Here is a 16,719-nt window from a genome sequence, read left to right as displayed (position 1 = left end):
TTGATTTTCTATGACACGGCATGATCTAAGGTGCATAAAGCCTCAAAATCCTCAATGAAGTAGAATACCTGGCCTTTAGAACCAACACCAACCTGTTTTAATTGTCGTAACTCTAAACTGGCTATTACTCAAGCTTGATCTTGATCACTCTGTACAATCAAACTTGTATATAGTTCAGTCAAATATGTGCAAGGACACTCCTAGTCAAAATTTGTCACTTCAATTTTGCCAAAGTAGCCAAAGGACCGATTTGCAACCCTCAATTCTTAAAAACCCAATTTCTAGTAGCAAACAGTGTCCAAATGACTTCAAATTTTTTAGGCTATCTGTATGATAGATCTACTGACCTTGGCAACCAAAAATTGTCAAAAAATGAGCTCCCTCGATAGGTTGGTCTATGGTGGATACACCATTGTGGCATTCATGGTTTGACATGGCCAATAGATAATTAGGGGTAGATTAAAGAGTGATCTCAATAGACAATGTAGAATGAAAATAGCTTGTTTGAATTATTTAAATTCAAGAGAGGAATTACAAGCTTTGGGTATTGGCCATACATAGGCTTAATGTGGAGAACTGCAATCAATGGTTGAATAGATATGCACCACAAGTGGATATGGCAAGGGTAGTGTGAGCTAACACAAGTGGCATGTGGCCATCAAGTGTGTAGCATGTGTGAGGCTCTTTTAGGTTCCATAGGAATAATGTGACTATGCACTTAAAGCGCATTCTTGTCTTTTAGGGAGTGTTCTTCACGTGAGTGTAAACCAAGGCTTACCCCAACAAACACCCCCGTAAGCTGAAGCTTACACAAAATAGCATGGATTTTGATTAGGAAGTCTAGCATAGGCTACATTGGGTAATTGTATGGGGCTCATCAAGATGGAATCTGATAAGAGTGCAGGTCTTACCTCCAAACTATATGGTTCGGGGTATATAAAAGCAGCAAGGGAAAAATCTCAAGATGATCGCCTCCAAATTGGACATCAAATATGATGTTTCACTCAATGAATAAAGTAAGGGTTTGGGTGAGCATTGTGCAAGAAGGATGGATTCTAAAGCTTGGTACGGGGCCATCCTGTGATCATTGCAGGCTCGGGTGCATGCCGCCAACGATGGTGAGAGGCGGAAGTGAAAAATAGACTCGGTGGCCTCTACACCAAGACTATGCACAATGGCCTCATCATGGGGGATACACAATAGGGGAACCACCTAGCAAGATATGCGGCTAGGACACATACATATACACAATGAAGCATGCCATGGAAAACAATTTCAAAATCCACGCCCAAATGTGGAATGGGGTGGTCGGAGAATAAGGTGAGAGGAGTGGTGAGTGAGTGAGAATGGGCTCACTCCTCGTGCATGTTAGTAAGGAAGATAATGAGGTAGGGGAAACTTGCGAGTATGCTCACTTATCATACAAGAGGTGGCAAATCCGCACACCTCAAGATGGAAGTAGCAAGATGATAGGAATATGAGAGGGAGAGTGTGTGTGTGTGTATGGTGGCGAATCCGCACACCTTTACATAAGCAAAAAAAAAAAGGGCAAGGAACAAGCATATACCATACTCACAATGAGATGTATCCAAAGCGACACAAAGAATGGCACCAAGATGGAGTGTGTTGATTGCTTGCAAAAGATGAATACAATAGGTAGCGTATGGTTGGAAAATGAGAAGGGAACAAGATCGTAGGAGGCATAATGGAGAGATGGGAGTTGATGGCGAGGAATATCATGAGTGTGTCCGCCCTTCTTCTTCTTGAAATTGTGCCTTCAACCCTTAATTACAAGTGGTGTGGAGGTGTGGTGCTCATCTTTTGTGCATGGTGATGGTGATGATGATGGTGTTGTGATTATGTGATTAGGGTTCATGCTACAAGCATGTAGCACAAGAGTGTGTATGGATAGGTGTGTGTGTGTGTGTGTGTGTCTCTTTTAAGTGAGCTCTCATGGCCTCCTTATATAGGGAAGGAGGGGAGGATTTAGCAATATTTCTATTTAAGGTGAGTGTCCCACTTTGGTGACTAGGAAAATGGGGTGCATGTGACTGTGGCTCCCATCTTGTCTCCTCATTATTTAAAATACCAGAGTCAATAGAGAGAGAAGATGAGAGAATGTGGGTAGGATGTAGAGGATAGGAGATATTTACAATAGTCTAGCTTTGGCTAGACATAAGCTTATTAGGGAGAGAAGAGAGAGGTAAGAAATTTACAAGAGAGATTGTCAAAGGTGGATAGTTGTTGATGTGGATGGATCCTCCAAAAATGGTGATAGAATCACTCTAGACTTGCCAAGACCTCATTAAAAGAGCCTTGTCTCTTGTAATCATGTTTGAAGACTTGTAGAACCATAGCCATTCTAGAGGGAAGAAAATTGGGGATGGCCTGTGTCACCATTACACGAGAAAACTGGGGTCCACTACAAAAATTACATCTCCGTGTTCATAACTTCAAAAATTCTAAAAAAAATTGAGCTAAAAGTTGAGATCACGAGCTACATCTTTCATGTTGAATGCTCCTTCAGATTCGGGGTTCTTCTTTACTTAAAAAATTCAGCCAAATAATGTTTGTATTATTTGTGTCTGCAAAAGTCTTTTGGTGGTCCCCTTTGAGTGGACTTCTCTCTTGCCTTCAAGTGTAAGCTCCTTCATGTGTATGAAAACATGACTTAGAGTTTTGAAAAGATTGGCAATCATCTAGATGGAGGTATTATTGAAATTTGAAAGTGGGGTTGAGGTTTGAAAATAGAAAGTAGTGAATAAAATATTTGGTAGGGTGGATTAATATATATATACATGAAAAATATATTAGAAAATACTAAAATATATAATGTAATTTAGAATATATATATTTAATATTTAAGGTCAAAAGAGAGATCAACAAAGAAAGCTTACTTATTTATGCTACATCGTGATTGATTAGCATAAGTCTTATTTATTTAATAAAGGCTAAAACGTTTGAAAAAAAGGAAAAAAAATCAAAAGTAACTTATATAATAGGAAATATTTTGGTAAAAGGGCAAAAATATATGGGGGGTTCCCATGCATGGAAAAGCTTGCCTCATTAGCCCTCCCCCTAAGGCTAGAGGTATTCATGCCTCTAGCGCTGTACTTGATCCTTCTTCAATTGAGGTGGAGGAGTCTCCCTCCTCACGGATTTCCATCATAGGTGCTTGATCAAACCTCAAAAAGTACTGCTTCAACCTCCATCCATTGACACGTGTTTTGTGGAGCCTACCATGTGCATCCATCAATCGGTAACTGCCATTGGCGTAGCGCTTTCTAATGACAAATGGCCCCTCCCATCTGGGTGAAAACTTTTTATCCTTCCTAGTGTCAAACCTGTTATCATACCGTAGGACCAACATACCTTTCTTGAGACCTTTTGCCCTAAGTCCCTTGTTGAAGGTAAGTCGACGTTGCTCTGACTGTGCTACATAATAGTTGATAGCATCTTCTCTGTCCAGTTGAAGCCTCTCTAGATCAAGAATGTGGTTGTGGAGATGAGCATTAGGATGTTCCACCTGCCCAGCTAGCACCCTGAGACTAGCCAATTGTACTTCAATGTGTAAAATGGCTTCCTTACCAAACACCAAGTGATATGGTGTGAACCCAAGGGATGTGCGAAATGAAGTGCGATAAGCCCAAAGTGCAGCCATAAGATGCTTGTCCCAATCACTTTTGTGATTGTTTACATGTTTAGTGATGATCTTGCAGATCATACCATTTACCTTTTCCACCAAACCATTGCATTGTGGGTAGTAGGGAGTTGAGTGTCGTCGTGAGATACCTAACTTCTCCATTAGCTCTCCTACAAGGTCTCCTCTAAAACATGGTCCCCTGTCAGAAATTATTTCAAGAGGAGTGCCAAAATAGCAACAAATGTTTTCAAATACGAACTTAGCCACTTCCTTAGCATTTACCTGATTGGTTCCTTGGCAAAGGCCCAATAACATCAATTCCCCATTTCTCAAATGGTCCATATGAGATTATAGGAGTCTGTGGCTCATATGTGAGCCTCCTATCCCCTGCCTTTTGACATTCCTTGCATGTTTTACACCAATGATGCACATCCCTATGTAGACTAGGCCATACAAACCCGGCTTGTAGAATCTTTCTACTAGTGATGTCAAGTGCAAAGTGTCCTCCGCAAACACCATCATGGCAACTTGAAATGATTTCAGTGATCTCTCTAGAGAGAGGTACACGCCTAAGAATTTGATCCTTACTCTTGCAGTAGAGGTCGTCATTGATAAGGCGGTATTTTGTTGCCTTGCGCACAAGCCACTGCTTTTGGCCCTTAGTAAGATCCTTAGGACACTCTCCTGTGTCCAAGAAACTCATGATGTCAGGAATAGCATCGCTACCTTGGAAGAGAAACAACTTCAATTTGATAGCACCCACCACTGAAACATCTTGCAACTTCTCTCTAGCTAGAGCATCTGCTTCTTGATTTTCTTCTCGAGGGACATGATGTAATTGTACAACTTGAAATTTTCCTAAAATTTCCTTGACTTTGCGCAAATGGCCTAGCAAGCTATGATTTTTACAAGCCCAAGTTCCTTGTATTTGTTTTATTAAAAGCATGGCATCACCAAATACATTTAACCGTTGAATGCTCTGTGTCACACACCACTCTAACCCAAGAGTTAAGGCTGCATATTCTGCCTCATTGTTAGAGTGAGAATCCAAGAGATTCCCAATGGAGAAAACCTTATCCCCTTGCTCGTTGAAGATGACAATGCCTGCTGCAGCTTTGTCCACTTTCCTCTTGTAGGCTCCATCAAAGAAAAGAGAGTGAGCCTCCTCTACCTTAGGGACTTCCAGCACAGGTGTAATATCTTGATCATTTGGCTTTATCTTTAGCTTCTTTTCATAGTGGCGATGAGTGAGAATACCTCCTAGACTGGCCCTTGTGGAATTCTCCACTTGCATTGTGTAGTCAAACTCTTGTAGCCTAGAAGAAACATCCATGTGCTGCATTACATAAGGAAATACTTCTTCCATTATTAAGATTATGAATGGTCTAGAAAATAAATAAGAGTGAAATTTGGTGGTAGCAAACATTAATGCAAGCACCATGTGCTCCACTGCCGTGTATCCCTTTTCTGATGGAATCATCATTCGACTAGAGAAGTAGATAGGATGCATGAACGAAGTTTGAGGATCCTTTTGCATCAATACAGCCCCAAGTGTGTCATTGCCCACACTAGGGTTTACATAAAATGGCTCGTCCCACTTTGGAGGTGCTATGGTGGGAAGTGAAGCTAGAATTTGTTTTACCTCATTGAATTGTTGTTCATTTTCTTCACTCCAAGTGAAGATCTCTTGATGGGTAACTTGTTGTAAAGGGAGAACCACTTGGGAGAGCAAGTGAATGAACCTACTCAAATACCTCACCTTTTGAAGAAAAGAGACCAACTGCTTTGTTGTGGTGGGAGAGGTCAAAGCCACCAAGGCTTGAACCTTGCTTGGGTCAGCTTCAATGCCATTGGCCGAGATCACATGGCCAAGAAGAGTAACCTTGCTTTCACCAATGTGGCATTTCTCCACATTGAGTTGGCCCCCCAAAGCTTGTAGCCTAGCTAGACCTTCATAAACTTTCTCCAAATGAAGAGAGCGAGAGCTATAGATACAAAAGTCATCAATAAAAACACGGATTGATTTTCCAAAGAATGGCTGAAGAACAAATGTCACATATCGCTGAAAAGTTGTTGGAGCATTAGTGAGACCAAAAGGCATAACTCTGTAAGCAAAACATCCCCATGGTGTGATGAAGGTTGTCTTCTTTTGATCTTATTCAGCGATGCTAATTTGGAAGTAGCCTGAGTAGCCATCACATACCGTGTAGCGCTCATGTCCTGCTACCTCATTGAGTATTTCGTCTTGAAAAGGAAGAGGAAAATGGTCCCTCTTTGTGGCTGCATTAAGAGGCTTGTAATCAACACAAACCCTCCACTTACCATTCTTCTTTGGTGTGACTACCACTGGAGAAACCCACTCTGAGTCTTCAACAGGATAGATAAAACCGGCTTCTAGCAATTTCCTCACCTCTTTGAGTAGGCCGTCTTGTTGAATTACTCCTAGCCGCCTGAGCTTCTGCACTACAGGTTTACTTCCCTCCTTGAGCTTAATGTGATGTTGAACTACTGTGATGGCATTGATTTTATCATGTTCATCAATGAACAATGTGGTAAAATTACTTAGCATCAAAATATAATCTTCACGCTCCTTCCCACACAACTCACTAGACAGCATTTGATGTAGCTTACTTGCTTCTACCAGAGGTTGTATACCTGGTATCTCCCCTTGGTTTGATGATGAGGCATCAGGTTGCTCCATCTTCTTAGGGTCCTTGAGAATGATCCCCATCACCTCAATGCTACTGTCACTTTCTTCACTCACTGTTGACTCCTCCTCTGAAGTGGTTGAAGAGTCACCACTAGAAAACTCATCCTCGGAGGTTTCTAGATCCATGTCGCGTTGTTGACCTATCTTCATGTCGTAAAGTATTGGCCTCCCTTTTGCATCCTTCATCTGGATTATGCCGGTGTCCCAGTCCTGCTTAGCTCTCATAGCCATAAGCCAAGGCCTCCCTAGAATGATAGGATAGCCCTCCCCTTTGTGTGGCATGACAAAGATGTCCACATCTACCTCGGTGTTGAATGCCTTTATCCTAAGTGCATTTATGACACCAACACATTGAACTTTTAAATTATTTGCCATTTTGGCTCGGCATGGTGCCGGCCGACTCACCTGTAAACCGAAACGGTGCATCATTTTTTCACTCATGACGCATATTTGTGCGCCACCATCGATGTAGATATTGGAGATGTGTTGCCCTTTGATATAAGCATCCATCACTGGTAGTATGTCATCTAGATTCCTCCCAGAGATAGCCCCAGCTATCTTTGGTTTTGGTCGTCTCGTGCTAACCATCTTTGTCCATTGTCTCCTCACCCTAGGTGCTAGGTGGAGTAACTGGGGCCAGGTGATTTTTGGGCCATGCACAGAAACATCTTGAACCAAATCATATGGTTTAGAACATTCACCCAAACAGAAATCTACAATGTCAATTTTACGTCGTGACTTGGACGACTTTTTGCTAGATTCCCCTTTAGTCTTCATCTTTTCTTCCTTTTGGGAAGATTCACCATGCCTAGCGCGTTTTACCCCTATGGCATCTACTCCTTTAAACTTGGTCTTACCTTTTGCTACTCCCTTGATATCCTCCTCCACTTTCTCCTTTCCTTTACCTTCAAGACTGATGACGCTTACTGTTTGATTGCCAACTGGTGGTGGGGGTAAGGGTGGAATGAGAGGTTGTGGTGGTGGTGGTGGTTGTGATTGAATGGGTGGTTGTAGGATTTGCATGGGTGGTGCTTGTTGTGGTGCCCTCGGTGGTGGTGGTCTTGCTCTCGGTGGTGAAACCTGGTTTTTCCTGGCTCCTCTGTTGAAATTCTGCCTCCTTGGGTGTGGACAATAGTACATGCCATGACCATCCTCCCACAATTGTAGCAGTGGTATTCTTGGTTTTGCCTTTGTTGTCCTCTCCCTTGCTCTTGGTTGCGATTGGGTGCATGCCCTTGTTGTATCAAATGGACTGAGAGATTCTCAAGTTGATTGATGATTCGATTGAGCAGGTCTTGCTAATCTTCAATTGGTTCTTGTGGTTGAATCCTCTGGGCGGCTGTTGTAGGTGGCGCTAGAGGTGGTCGGGTCCTAACGGCTTCCTCTTCATCGATATTCCTGGCTTGTAGGCGCAACTTCTTGTCTTTAAGGCGGGCCACTTCAACTGATAGCTCATACATAGCAGGAAACCTTCCCTTCACCTTCTCTTTAAGAGTTGGCCATAACCCAGCCACAAACCGATCCTTCTTTAGGAAATCAGGTGCCCCCTCATCCTCTCTTAGCGATGCAACCCATCGCCCCCATAAATCTACAAACTTTGACTCATATGATGCATATTCTAGCATACTGCCCTGCTTCAACTCTGTCAACAATTGCCATATCTTCTCTGATGTTGTGCCCTCTCCAAAACGCTTGACAAAGGCTACTCTTAATAAGTCTCACCGTTCCTTGGTTTCTTGTGCCAAGGCATTGTACCATGATCTTGCCTCCACCTTCATTAGAAGTGGGAAGATGCGCAAGCGTGAAGCATCATCATCTCTCGCAGAGATGACACATGCTATTTTCAAGTTGTCTAGAAAGTCTGCAGCATCCTCACCCACCTTACCAGTAAAGGTTGGAAATGCTACACTTGCCATTGTGAGAGTGAGAAAATTAACTCCACTTAGAAATCTTTTTTTTATATTTTAAATAGAGATTCAATACATGGGTGCTCGGTAGATGGAAAACATACTATACAAGGATGAAAATAACTACATCAAAAGACACTTCATGATTAATCATAGGGAGGATAAAGGGTAGAGAAGAGGTGTTTATCTCTTGCAGTCATTCTCTACCAAACATGGTTGTAATGATCTGCTGATAAAACATCTTGCGGTCCAAGATTACTTTGATTGATTGAATTTGTTGTGGTGCATAAATTTGGTTCCTTGCAAAAGGTTGATGCGCTGGGTCCATCACATGATAATTCGGAAAGGCTCTCTCCTTCGTGGTGGAAGGTTATAGTCGGAGGTGTAGAGCTCTTGGTAGTCGAGGTCAAATTTATAGTACCACAGGACAAGGTTGTCTTCGTCTTCTAGCTCTAGGACTGCCCCTCTAGCAAGCTCTTGGAAAAGCTTGAACTCTCTCTCTTTGAGCAACTTCACTTTCCTGCAAGATAGAGTGTCATCTAGTGTATACACAGGTGTGATGAGGTAGGTGGTAAGTCTTACCACTTGTATTAATCCAAGTTGGATGGATACATAGAAAGCTGTAAAGTCGTCATCATAGCCTTGATTCACAAGCAACACCCCTTGAAGGTGGAGGGTCTTGTCTTTCCGCCAAGCAAAACCTGTGTCAAAGACCTTGTCGATGACAAGCTCCGCCACTTCACTCGGTAGACGACGTAGAATCCATGCTGCTGTTTCTAGTTCTTGGCTCATGAGATGAGAGTGAGGTATAGAAAGACTTTGGAGGATTTATCCTTTTGTCTTGGAGACGGGGTGATTGTCGGCGCTGGAAAACCCTTGAATCTTTTGATGCAAGGGAGAGGGAGGGACCACGTGTTCGTAGTAGCTTCCTCAAGTTGTGAAGGCTTGTTGTGGGCGTAGGTGGAATAGGTGGCAAAGATGTGGACGTAGATGTAGAGAAGCCTGGTGCTACTTGAAAGCCTAATGATGTGAGAACGCCTGTGCGGATGTCGAGGGAGAAAATGATGGCCTTTTCTTCACTTTGGGTTGCACTCATGTCGAAGGTCGATTTTTGGCTACAATGTGAGCATGATGCAGCTTGTGCCTTGCTTTTACGCTTGCGAGGATGATGAGAAATGTAAACAATTTGAGTAGGGAAAGAGGGTCTTACCACCTCTTCTATGCTAACAATACAACACCTTGGCAAGAGTGTCTTGATGACTTGAGTCAAACCTTCTTGAAGCTCCTCCTCTTCAGTGGTCCAATTAGAGAATTCAAGAATCCACTCGTCCATGAAGAGAAGTAAACATGTCAGCCTTGTAAACTGAAGGTTTCAAGAGCCCTCCTCCATGGGGGCAACAAATGAGAGGCGGAAGTGAAAAATAGACCCGATGGCCTCTACACCAAGACTATGCACAATGGCCTCATCATGGGGGATACACAATAGGGGCACCACCTAGCAAGATATGCGGCTAGGACGCATACATATACACAATGAAGCATGCCATGGAAAACAATTTCAAGATCCACGCCCAAATGTGGAATGGGGTGGTCGGAGAATAAGGTGAGAGGAGTGGTGAGTAAGTGAGAATGGGCTCACTCCTCGTGCATGTTAGTAAGGAAGATAATGAGGTAGGGGAAACTTACGAGTATGCTCACTTATCATACAAGAGGTGGCGAATCCGCACACCTCAAGATGGAAGTAGCAAGATGATAGGAATATGAGAGGGAGAGAGAGTGTGTGTGTATGGTGGCGAATCCGCACACCTTTACATAAGCAGAAAAAAAAAGAGCAAGGAACAAGCATATACCATACTCACAATGAGATGTATCCAAAGCGACACAAAGTATGGCACCAAGATGGAGTGTGTTGATTGCTTGCAAAAGATGAATACAATAGGTAGCGCATGGCAGGAAAATGAGAAGGGAACAAGATCGTAGGAGGCATAATGGAGAGATGGGAGTTGATGGCGAGGAATATCATGAGTGTGTCCGCCCTTCTTCTTCTTGAAATTGTGCCTTCAACCCTTAATTGCAAGTGGTGTGGAGGTGTGGTGCTCATCTTTTGTGCATGGTGATGGTGATGATGATGGTGTTGTGATTATGTGATTAGGGTTCATGCTACAAGCATGTAGCACAAGAGTGTGTATGGATAGGTGTGTATGTGTGTGTGTGTGTCTCTTTTAAGTGAGCTCTCATGGCCTCCTTATATAGGAAAGGAGGGGAGGATTTAGCAATATTTCTATTTGAGGTGAGTGTCCCACTTTGGTGACTAGGAAAATGGGGTGCATGTGACTGTGGCTCCCATCTTGTCTCCTCATTATTTAAAATACCAGAGTCAATAGAGAGAGAAGATGAGAGAATGTGGGTAGGATGTAGAGGATAGGAGATATTTACAATAGTCTAGCTTTGGCTAGACATAAGCTTATTAGGGAGAGAAGAGAGAGGTAAGAAATTTACAAGAGAGATTGTCAAAGGAGGATAGTTGTTGATGAGGATGGATACTCCAAAAATGGTGATAGAATCACTCTAGACTTGCCAAGACCTCATTAAAAGAGCCTTGTCTCTTGTAATCATGTTTGAAGACTTGTAGAACCATAGCCATTCTAGAGGGAAGAAAATTGGGATGGCCTGTGTCACCATTACACGAGAAAAATGGGGTCCACTACAAAAATTATATCTCCGTGTTCATAAATCCAAAAATTTTGAAAAAAATTGAGCTAAAAGTTTAGATTACGAGCTACATCTTTCATGTTGAACGCTCCTTCAGATTTGGGGTTCTTCTTTACCTAAAAAATTCAGTAAAATAATGTATTATTTGTGGCTGCAAAAGTCTTTTGGTGGTCCCCTTTGAGTGGACTTCTCTCTTGCCTTTAAATGTAAGCTCCTTTATGTGTATGAAAACATGACCTAGAGTTTTGAAAAGATCGGCAATCATCTAGATGGAGGTATTATTGAAATTTGAAAGTGGGGTTGAGGTTTGAAAATGAAAACTAGTGAATAAAATATTTGGTAGGGTGGATTAATATATATATACATGAAAAATATATTAGAAAATACTAAAATATATAATGTAATTTAGAATATATATATTTAATATTTAAGGTCAAAAGAGAGATCAACAAAGAAAGCTTACTTATTTATGCTACATCGTGATTGATTAGCATAAGTCTTATTTATTTAATAAAGGCTAAAACGTTTGAAAAAAAGGGGAAAAAAATCAAAAGTAACTTATATAATAGGAAATATTTTGGTAAAAGGGCAAAAATATATGGGGGGTTCCCATGCATGGAAAATCTTGCCTCAATGGCTTGAGCATGCAACGGGCAAGAACCGACCTTATCATTAGCTGGAGGGCCAGGCAGCAGGAATTCAACGTGTATGGGTACCGTTGCTTGAGATTCTATCATTACCCAGGGTTTTTGTTCGAGTTTTGATGAATACTGAAAGTCGATTTTGACCATACTTTGTACATGAATTGGGAAATTGAATGAAAGCAGGGCTGGATCGCATTTGTGTTGTAAATTTCTTGCTATTTCAATCTTGTTGTCTCTTTCTCTCTCTACACTCTCACAGCCAAAATCCCGGTGCTTTCCTAGCCAACCTTGGAGAAGCATGCTCTTCGATAACGTCTAGACCACCGAAGGGTTTGTTGTGTCGATGCTTTATAACTCGGAGTCTTGTGTCAATAATGCGTAGCAATCTATTTCCTATCAAGGAAGCCTCATCAAAGACAACCAATTGAAGTTTGTGTATACTTAGGATAGTTCATTAAGAGTATCATTGGAAAGAGGGATCATCTCATTTAGCATCAATGAGAGTGAATTGTTGTGCCACCAAGATTAAATGCTGCTTTGCCTGTATACACCATCAACAATGATGTTGGAAGTTCAATGTTGTCTTCTATCAAAGGTGCATAGTGTCGGACTAGGCCTTGGATGATTGCATGCAAAGTAAGGGTTTTTCCTATTCCGACGCCACCTATCAAGAAAAGACCCGTGGATTGTGTCGTTGGGACATAGTCTTTTTATTGTCATGATATCATCATAAAGATGTCATTGCTCTATATTCAAACTCATGAAAATTGAGTGATATTCTTCATTTCGTATGCCAAGAAGTCTAGATGATGTTGGTAGTTGAGTGATATGATGCCTTGCACTTGGTAGGTTGAGATCAAGCTAATAAGTAATTGTTCTTGTTGTGTTTCTTGTGAGGAGGTAGAGGATGATGTTGATGATTCTTGATTTTTGATTTCTAGCTTTGTGAAAGGTTTCATATTTTGTGCAATTGTGGCAATGTTAGACTCATACCTTTCTCTCCAAATTGTTGTCAAAGCATCAAATGCATATTCATCAGCTGTGGATGACAAAAACAGTAGGCATAATTGATAATAATGCCTCTTACTTTTGACCTCTTTTACTGAATTTTGTATATTTGATGATGCGAGGCTTCCTACACTTGTGGTGTGTCCCTTGTGAGATGATGTAGTTGCTTGCATACTCTGCCAAGCAAAGATTTTCTAGGCTAGTTGAGACCGTACTTCGTCAGGAGGTCATCACAAAATATGTTTGTGTCGTCAGGATGAAGTGTTTGCAAGGAAGTCTTTCTCTTTAACAATAGTGTACTTTGGGTTTGGAAATTTGCATTGATGAAGATAAATTGTCTGCTTGTGTTGTGCAATGGGAAGATAGTGAAATGTATGCTTCTTGTTGGGATGTGATTTCTTGAGCATTGACCAAGGCGGCTCCAATTTTCTTAAGACATTCCATTGCAAGAAGACTCTCTTTCTTGCACTTGTCAAGGATTTTGTTAATTGCTTTGCTTGTGGTTGAATCTGTTTTTGTCATGTATGATGCGCAGTATGTAGCAGCTCCATGAGGGTTGAAAATAAACTGAATATCAACATTTCCAACCCACAACGTGCACAATGTTTTGTTAAAATTGTTTGCATATATATTTTTTGGTTGTCTCTTAAGCAAAAGTGTGCGTTTTGAGAGTGATATCGAGAGTGTCTCAAGATACATTTCTTCATCCATATTCAAAGAGGATAACCAATCATCAAAACTCATTTCAGGGCAATGTGGTAGAGATGCAAGTTGGCTTTCAATTTGTTTCTTGTGTGCAAAAACCATGTTTTTCCTTTCTTCACGTGGTTGTATCGAACGTAGGATAGTTGTTTGCCTTGCAGGCACTCTTGGAAATCCAAAACGGCAATGCTTCTTTTGTTTTTGCATGTCCTTCGATGGGAATGGATCTGTACTTTCTGTAGCTCAACACTCAATTCATCTGTGTCACTTGAGATGTATCTATCAACAAAACCAATCACTTCTTCATCATTAAAAACCCCAAGCTTTGGAGAATTGTTAATCCAAATTGATCCATGGTCATGCTGGCTTCCCTTATGTTGAAATTCAGTGACGAAGAAGAAATCCATAATTGGGCCAAGTATTTTTGAATTTTGTTTCAACGCCTTCTTGAGTGCTTTGAACCTATGGACATAATGTTGAGTTGTAGTGATAGGATCACCACGTACTAATGCACGAACAAATTGTGCAGTAGTTTGAAAATCAGATTCGTTGATTTGTGGATTGAGCATAGCAAGACATTCATGCAATGGCTTCCATCTTTGCTTCGCACATGATAGAGTGACAAAAAAAGTAGCTTGGCCTACTTGTTGAATCATGGCAAACACATTGCACTTGAGTTTGGTTTTGTAATCTGGTGACGTTAACAATGATTCAAAGTCATGATATCCTAGTTGAAATGATAGTATTTGCTCAATGTTAGTGTTGTTTTGAACATCTTTTGCATATAATTGTCTACCTTGCAATTTTCCCTTGCATAGATGCACCCATATAGAGCCAAGCACCTTAACGACGATAATCTTCATCACTTTGAAGAAATTTTCAATATCCAAGGTGAAGCACCTATCTTTGTTTTTAAGTTCGCATTGCATGACTTTCAGGTTTTTTTCTTTGCAAGGTGAGCGTAGGCTCTTTGTTATCCAAAGAACAAAACTAAGAATGATAACTCCTCACAATCGGAATCATCAAACAAGCTCAAAGGCCTAAATCCTTCAGAAGGCGCAACACTATGTGCATGTGCATTATGATCGATGACTTGTTGTGAGGAGTGGATGCCATGGACAAGGGTGTCTGAATGCTCATCCCCCAACTCATCAACCTCATCTTCTTCATGCAATACTACATCTGGACTCATATGAACATTAGAAACCCAAGCCTCATTAATAGAGGCTTTGTGCTCTACGTACAAAGGGGTGCAAATCAAGTCTTTCAATGCTTGAAGCACATAAAATGGAAGAACACCACCGCTAAGATATGCATGAGCATACTCAAGTTTACGATTAATCTCCACAAGAATCATAGTGTTCTCACTGCTAAAACGTGGTAAGATTGCTTGAATTCTTGTTAAGTCAGTCATGACATTAACGACACTCCCCTACATCCCATATTGACCCTCGTAATTTTCTCGAATGTGCGTGAAAGGAATGCGAAGCGACACAAGGTGTTTCTCAATTCCAATTAACAATGTGATGCTTGCAATACTATCATTGAATAGAGAATGTGTATAAATGCAAAAAGTGGTTTTCTTTGAGTTTTTAAGCTTTGTTTGCATGACAAACATACTCTTTTGTCTGTAGCATGTAGCAGTGCTAAATGTCTTCAATTCCACCAAGGTTTCAAGAAAAGAAACTTCCAATAAAGTCAAATGGTGCAAATTCTTTTGGAACATAAGACTTCCACAACTTAAACATGGATACAAGGATGTGTCTAGTATTTCTTCCACATATTTTTGTTTCTTTGATCTCTTATATGATGGATGCACACCCTTGTCTTCATGCAACATTTTCCATATAGAGTAAACTTTTGTTTAAATTTGTTTCAAAGTGTAAGAAGAAGAGATTTGTGATTTAATTGTGTAGCTATATGCAATGCAGTCTCATATGGAAAAGTCCTCACAACATCAAGTAAGCTAGCAGCAAGATTGTTACGCCAAAAACAACGCACGCTTTTTGTGCAAAGTTGACTGTGGATAAACAAACAAACACTCTGGCAAATAAAGACCAAGAAGACACGAGAGGAGGAAGAAGAAGAAATGCAAGGATTAGCATTGAAAGAATGTTGATGATTTTGTTCTTGAAACACATGAACAATACATTGTATCTCCAACACAAGGCAAGCTAGACTGATCAAATTGATTGATAGAAACATTGAATTAGTTCTTGTTTTCATGCGTTGATATATTAAACATTCAAGAGTTTGGTGCTCACAATTATAAACATTATGCTTATCATTCAACAATTTTAGCCACACATTTATGGTCTTGGTGTCTTGAGAAAGAATTTTTGCAGCAATATGTTTGACCAATTTTCTTCTAGTATGTGGATAAAGATACTTACATCACACACAAACAACAATGCCCTTAAAACATCTTGGTTGCAAGAAGATTTCTTCCAAAAACTTGAATCAATTCTTGAGGTCATGCCATTTATACAAAAGGTAGTTTTCTCGTGAAGAGACACCTCTATAATGACTAGAGACACCTCTATAATGACTAGATACAAAAGGATAGTGTAGCAAAATACTTTCTTGCTAGATAAGTGCAAGGAAACACTAGGCAAGGATACTTTGCAAAGAGGGAAACAAGGCTCATCTCTTCTTACTCTGGTTTAAAGCTTTTTACTTAACCTTGTGCATCTATAGAGAAGTGGCCAGCTCTCTTCATTCCCATCAAGGAAGCTTTCAAACTTACTAGATCAGTTTCATACATGTGCAAGAAAGAAGATGACAATCGAAGTACTTGATCAACAATCTTTCCATGCAAAGTGACTGCAATACCTTTACCATCACGAGCAACCAGCTTTTCTTGAAGAGCCGGGAACTTTCCATATTTCAAATGCTTTGTTACATGCAAAACAGTAAGGGTTTGAACTTTAAAAACTGACTTGAGCTGATTTGCATACTCCACACAAATACTCCAACCCAACACTATGGACGCTCACAACCTTGAGAGAACCAAAAACCTGAAAAGAGCATAGGAAGATCACACAATGCAGCCACTTAATAAAAATAACTTACCGTCTTTCCAAATCCCATGTTGGCGATTTGCTTTGAATGGATGTCTTTGAAGAGTGGCTTAAGTTGATGAGGTAAAGGCAACAAAATAGTATAATCCACAACAGATAGAGTGTTGGGAAATTGCTTAAAGACATTTATATTGTGAGCCACACAGCCTAGAATCCTTTCTCTTTGACTTCATTGGTAGTATGGTAATAGTTAGTCTTTCACAAAGGCACAAACAAGAGCTACAATAACAACAAAGTGTAAGAACACTAATGAGTAGGTTCAAAATTGCATAAAGAATCTTATCATTGAACATCAACAGGACCATCTGCGATA

At 40.7% G+C, this 16,719-nt stretch overlaps 1 long non-coding RNA gene across 2 annotated transcripts in view; it reads left to right on the top strand.

The window, feature by feature from the left end:
- LOC147423366 (uncharacterized) overlaps nucleotides 1-15,622 on the top strand; it is a 55,942-nt gene extending 40,320 nt beyond the window's left edge. Inside the window, exon 3 of one of the 2 annotated variants that reach the window (XR_015186606.1) lies at nucleotides 15,258-15,622. This is a non-coding gene — a long non-coding RNA (uncharacterized LOC147423366). The remainder of the gene's footprint in view (nucleotides 1-15,257) is intronic. The other variant, XR_015186607.1, reaches the window with a different exon arrangement.
- Nucleotides 15,623-16,719: the final 1,097 nt, after the last annotated feature.

Source organism: Adiantum capillus-veneris, chromosome 26 (assembly GCF_014529385.1).
Source record: "Adiantum capillus-veneris isolate H3 chromosome 26, ASM1452938v2, whole genome shotgun sequence".
In the NCBI taxonomy this organism is placed as follows: domain Eukaryota; kingdom Viridiplantae; phylum Streptophyta; class Polypodiopsida; order Polypodiales; family Pteridaceae; genus Adiantum; species Adiantum capillus-veneris.
The sequence above is the reverse complement of the archived record's forward strand: the minus strand, read 5'-3'. Positions and strand labels throughout refer to the sequence as shown.